Raw genomic sequence first — 6,309 nt, 5'->3', positions numbered from 1 at the left:
ATACAAAACTTTAAATAGATGGGGACATAAGAAACACGAATTGCTCTGATTGATAGCCGTTTGGATTGCTGATCCTCTTGTGTGGGTTAATCTATTGTAATACAAAGTAGCCATTTGTCTGAAACTATATTGAACAAAAATATGAACACAACATGCAACAATTTCAAAGATTTTGCTAAGTTACCATTCATATAAGGAAATCAAACAATTTAAATACATTCATTAGGCCCTAATCTATGTTTTTCACAGGACTGGGAAGAGGTGCAGCCATGGCTGGGCCTGGGAGGGGCATAGGCCCACCCACTGGGGAGCCAGGCCCAGCCAATCAAAATGAGTTTTTCCCCACAAAAGGGCTTTATTACAGACAGAAATACTCCTCAGCAAACCCCCCCCCGCCCCTCCCTCCTCTGATGATCCCATAGGTGAAGAAACCGGAGGTGGAGTTCCTGGATTGACGTCATCTACCGATGTGCACGACTCTTGGCGGCAGTAAGAAACCAGCTCCATCTGCACCCATTCAACCCTAGCCTAGATTTACATTTTTATTACTTCTTAACAAAATAACTTTTTGGGGTTCTCATAGCTTACAATTATGTTTTGATTCTTGCTTGAACAGTCACTAAGATTATATTTGGCTGTGATCTTTGCATTATAACTCTTTTGGATGCAGCAGTTGTTAGCGAGAATGCTAATGCTCATTGATATAGGCTGCAGGAAAAGCTAGCCAAAGGGCAATTTTTTACGCCCCACAAATGGGCTTTATTGCAGACAGAAATACTCCTCAGCATCATTTATGGGATCTTTTATTTCACTTTACATGTTGCGTTTATATTTTTGTTCAATAGGTTACATTAAAAGAATAGAAAGAAAGTTATATCCAACTTTAATAATTGAATAACTTGAAGTGCAGGGCGCCCTTACTGACAGTATTTATTCCCATTGACTTGTACATGGGTACAAACCACGTTCTAACTTCTTTTCAAACTTTGAAAGTAAAAACATATATGTTTCTTATTCCAACAGCGAAGCTGTTTTAATAGCCTGTTGATGATGCTGTTGATGATGAATTTAAAATCTCTCCAAGGACTCTTGTGTTATGATCCAAACAAAAGGAACACTGTCTCATCTCCCAAAGAGTTGTATTGAGCAGGCCTCAATCCATTGTCTTTGACAATAACAGATGCCATTGTCTTGTGTGAGATTGCACAGAATTGTTACACTATCTGAATCTGAATTGTTGAACTACCTGACATAAGACAATAGCCTCAATCAGAAGAAGAATCAGAAGGAGGAGAAGAAGAAGACAAGCTCTGTAAAAGAGCAGCAGGTGTGCTGTCCAAGGTGGAACTCTCCACGGTGCTGATTTAGAAATAATTCACCCGGTCATTTTGCATAATCTATTCATCTATTCATCTAGATATTTCTATAGTGTTCAATTAATCAATGTATCAATCTATAACTTGTTTAGAAATGCAACCAAGTAGCTTGCAATTCATCTTCATCATATTGTACCAGTACAGGTTTGGGGTCAATTCTATTTAAATTCCAGTCAGTTCAGGAAGTACACTGAAATTCCAATTCCATGATTCAATGATTTCAATTCAATTGATTTCAATTCAATGATTTTCAATGAGGAAAATGTGGAATAGGAATTTAAATTGGGTTTACTTTCTGAAATTGACCGGAATTGAAATGGAAGGGACCTGTCATCTTCCCATGAGCTGTCATGTTCTGGGCCTTTTACATACTGACCCATATGGACCTCTGTATTAGGGAGGAATTTGTACATGGCTGCCAGGTTGAGGTGAATAGCGAACTTGTCAAGGTCAAAAAGGCTCCCGGCTGAGGTGGTAAAGGTGGAACCGAGTGGCGCAGCGGTCTTAGGCACTGCATCACTACAGACCCGGGTTCGATCCTGGGCTGTATCGCAACCCGTCGTGATCGGGAGTCCCATAGGGCGGCGCTCACAATTGGCCCAGCGTTGTCCAGGTTAGGGGAGGATTTGGCCGGGATAGGCTGTCATTGTAAATAAGAATTTGTTCTTAATTGACTTGCCTCGTTAAATGAAGATTAATAAATACAAATAAAAGTGAGGCTTCCTCCAAGGGAAACACATGAGCTATCGAAGCTGACATACATATTTATGGTCTGAGAGACTGTCTCGTCTTGGCCTTTCTTGGCATCATTAGGTTGATAGCGTCCATCAACATGGCCGAGTGGAATGTGGGACAACATCATAATGGTGTCTCTGTCCATGGTGTTACCATCTATGGTGCTAACACGTGTAAACAATTTTTGACAGAAAATGAATAACACCCACACTAATGTTTGATCGAGAACAAGAATCAATTCCATCAGGTAGCCCTGTTGTGCTCCTTGGACCTGCTGCTACAGGATGTAGATTGAAGAAGGTGGCGATATCTCTGTGACGATATCTCTGTGACGATATCTCTGTAATGATATCTCCGCGACGATATCTCCGTGACGATATCTCTGTGACGATATCTCCGCGACGATATCTCCGCGACGATATCTCGTGACGATATCTCTGTGACTCATAGAGAAAAAACTGTCTATCAACGAAAGAACATTCTCAAATCTCCATCGTCAATGTAATTCCCTCCACCTAGATAATAGACTATTTTCCAGTACACGACACACTGACGTCATGCTCTTGGCAGCAGTAAGAAACCAGCTCCATCTGCGCCCATTCAACATAGTCTAGATTTGCATTTTTATTACTTCTTAACAAAATAACTTTCTTGGGTTCTCATACGCTTACAATGATCTTTAGATTTTTGCTTGAACAGTCGCTAAGATTATATTTGGTAGTGATCTTTGCAATATAACTATTTTGGATGCAGCAGTTGTTAGCGAGAATGCTAACGCTCATTGATATAGGCTGTAGCAAAAGCTAGCCAAAGAGCCATTTACTGGTTGAAGTTTAAATGCTTTTTAAGTATAATGCAGTTGATTTGTGATGATGACACAAACATTATATTAAGCAGGACATTCATACGAGCCTTTAAAATCCAATGATAATCCAAAAGTAGTGTGAAATGCGCTCATAAGCAACATTTAAATAGAGGCTTTTAAAAAAATTTTTTTGCTGCTGTTCTATAAGAACTCCCCATTGTTCTGAGAAAAGATACTAAAATGGGTTCAAAGCAGCCTGCATTTAGGATCAGATAGAAGATACTCCATGTTAGAAGACAATATATACTGTAGCCTAGATCTATTGTAAACCAGGTTAAAGATAGCCTGACTCCTCTATGACTGACAGACTTTGATATGAGGGTTCCAAAAGGGTTCTTCGGCTGTCCCCATAGGATAACCCTTTTTGTTTCCAGGTAGAACCCTTTTTTGGTTCCAGGTAGAACTTATTTGGGTTCCATGTTGAGCCCTCTGTGGAAAGAGTTCTACCTAGAACCTAAAGGTTTCTACCTGGAACCAAAAAGGGTTCTTCAAAGGGTTCTCCTGTGGGGACAGCCAAAGACCCTTGTAGGTTCTAGATAACACCTTGTTTCTAAGAGTGTAATGATCCAACTTCGTGCCATGGTCTTTATTAATACTCACAGGTCTACACTGAATAGTAGATCTCAGATAGCAATCACCATGGCAATCTTACATCTGAAATCAGTTTGGCTTCAATCTCTTCAGCATTTATTTGCTATTCATCCATGAGAGTTAAGGACATTTGCAAGCATTACTGGGAAATCCACCCATTCATTGAATGAGGCAGAATACTTGCATACATATAGGTGCATACATACTGCCAGAGTAAATGATGTGAGGCCATCATTATGCAGTAGAAGAAGAGAAGAGATCCATTGGAACACACCTCCTAACAGATCAACAGGAAGGAAATCTAATGTTCCAAGTTACTTAATGTTCCTTTGTACCTACCACCTCTGATCTACCGGATAGAGCTTTGATGAGACAATCTGAACCGTTCTAATAAATGGATCCGCCTGCATACAGTAGTGTTTAATGCGTAACACTGATTTATTATTAAATATACATATATGTTAAATATTAGTCACATGCGCCGTGAAATGCTTACTTACAAGCCCTTAACCAACAGTGCAGTTTATTTAAAAAAGTAACAATACAAATAACAATAATAAATAAATAAAAGTAAAAAGAAATTAATTAAAGAGCAGCAGTAAAAGAATATACAGGGGGTACCGGTACAGAGTCAATGTGCGGGGGCACCGGTTAGTTGAGGTAATATGTACATGTAGGTAGAGTTATTAAAGTGACTATGCATAGATGATAACAACAGAGAGTAGCAGCGGTGTAAAAGAGGGGAGGGGGAGCAATGCAAATAGTCCGGGTAGCCATTTGATTAGATGTTCAGGAGTTATGGCTTGGGAGTAGAAGCTGTTTAGAAGCCTCTTGGACCTAGACTTGGCACTCCGGTACCGCTTGCCATGCGGCAGCAGAGAGAACAGTCTATGATTGGGGTGGCTGGAGTCTTTGACAATTTTTAGGGCCTTCCTCTGACACCGCCTGGTGTAGAGGTCCTGGATGGCAGGAAGCTTGGCCCCAGTGATGTACTCTGCCGTACGCATTACCCTCTGTAGTGCCTTGGGGTCGGAGGCTGAGCAGTTGCCATACCAGGCAGTGATGCAACCAGTCAGGATGCTCTCGATTACGTAGCTGTAGAACCTTTTGAGGATCTGAGGACCCATGCCAAATCCTTTCAGTCTCCTGAGGGGGAATAAGTTTTGTTGTGCCCTCTTCATGACTGTCTTGGTGTGCTTGGACCATGTTAGTTTGTTGGTGATGTGGACGCCAAGGAACTTGAAGCTCTCAACCTGCTCCACTACTATGAGAATGGGGGCGTGCTCGGTCCTCTTTTCCTGTAGCCCACAATCATCTCCTTTGTCTTGATCACATTGAGGGAGAGGTTGTTGTCCTGGCACCACACAGCCAGGTCTCTGACCTCCTCCCTACAGACTGTCTCGTCGTTGTCGGTGATCAGGCCTACCACTGTTGTATCATCTGCAAACGTAATGATGGTGTTGGAGTCGTGCCTGGCTGTGCAGTCATGAGTGAACAGGGAGTACATGAGGGGACTGAGCACGTACCCCTGAGGGGCACCTGTGTTGAGGATCAGCGTGGCGGATGTGTTGTACCCTTACCATCTGGGGACGGCCCGTCAGGAAGTCCAGGATCCAGTTGCAGAGGGAGGTGTTCAGTCTCAGGGCCCTTTGCTTATTGATGACCTTTGAGGGCACTATGGTGTTGACGCAGAGCTGTAGTCAATGAATAGCATTCTCACATAGTTGTTCCTTTTGTTCAGGTGGGAAAGGGCAGTGTGGAGTGCAGTAGAGATTGCACCATCTGTGGATCTGTTAGGGCGGTATGCAAATTGGAGTGGGTCTAGGGTTTCTGGAATAATGGTGTTGATGTGAGCCATGACCAGCCACTCAAAGCACTTCATGGCTACAGGTCGGAAGTCATTTAGGCAGGCTACCTTAGTGTTCTTGGGCACAGGTTCTATGATGGTCTGCTTAAAACATGTTTGTATCACAGACTCAGACAGGGAGAGGTTGAAAATGTCATTGAAGACACTTGCCAGTTGGTAAGCTCATGCTCGCAGTACACGTCCTGGTAATCCGTCTGGCCCTGCAGTCTTGTGAATGTTGACCTGTTTAAAGGTTTTACTCACATCGGCTGTGGAGAGCGTGATCACACAGTCTTCCGGAACAGCTGGTGCTCTCATGCATGTTTCAGTGTTATTTGCCTCGAAGCGAGAATAGAAGTAGTTTAGCTCGTCTGGTAGCCTCGTGTCACTGGGCAGCTCTCGGCAGTGCTTCCCTTTGTAGTATGTAATAGTTTGCAAGGCCTGTCACATCCGACAAGCGTCAGAGCTGGTGTAGTATGATTCGATCTTAGTCCTGTATTGACGCTTTGCCTGTTTGATGGTTCATCGGAGGGCATAGCGGGATTTCTTATAATCTTCCCGGGTTAGAGTCCTACTCCTTGAAAGTGGCAGCTCTAGTCTTTAGCTTAGTGCGGATGTTGCCTGTAATTCTATGCTTCTGGTTGGGGTATGTACGTATGGTCACTGTGGGGACGATGTCATCGATGAACTTATTGATGAAGCCAATGACTGATGTGGTGTACTCCTCAATGCAATCGGAGGAATCCCGGAACATATTCCAGTCTGTGATAGCAAAACAGTCCTGTAGCTTAGCATCTGCTTCATCTGACCACTTTTTCATTGATCGAGTTACTGTTGCTTCCTGCTTAAAGTTTTGCTTGTAAGCAGGAATCAGATAGAATTATGGTCAGATTTGC

This window comes from Salvelinus fontinalis, chromosome 26 (genome assembly GCF_029448725.1).
Source record: "Salvelinus fontinalis isolate EN_2023a chromosome 26, ASM2944872v1, whole genome shotgun sequence".
Classification (NCBI taxonomy): domain Eukaryota; kingdom Metazoa; phylum Chordata; class Actinopteri; order Salmoniformes; family Salmonidae; genus Salvelinus; species Salvelinus fontinalis.
The sequence above is the reverse complement of the archived record's forward strand: the minus strand, read 5'-3'. Positions refer to the sequence as shown.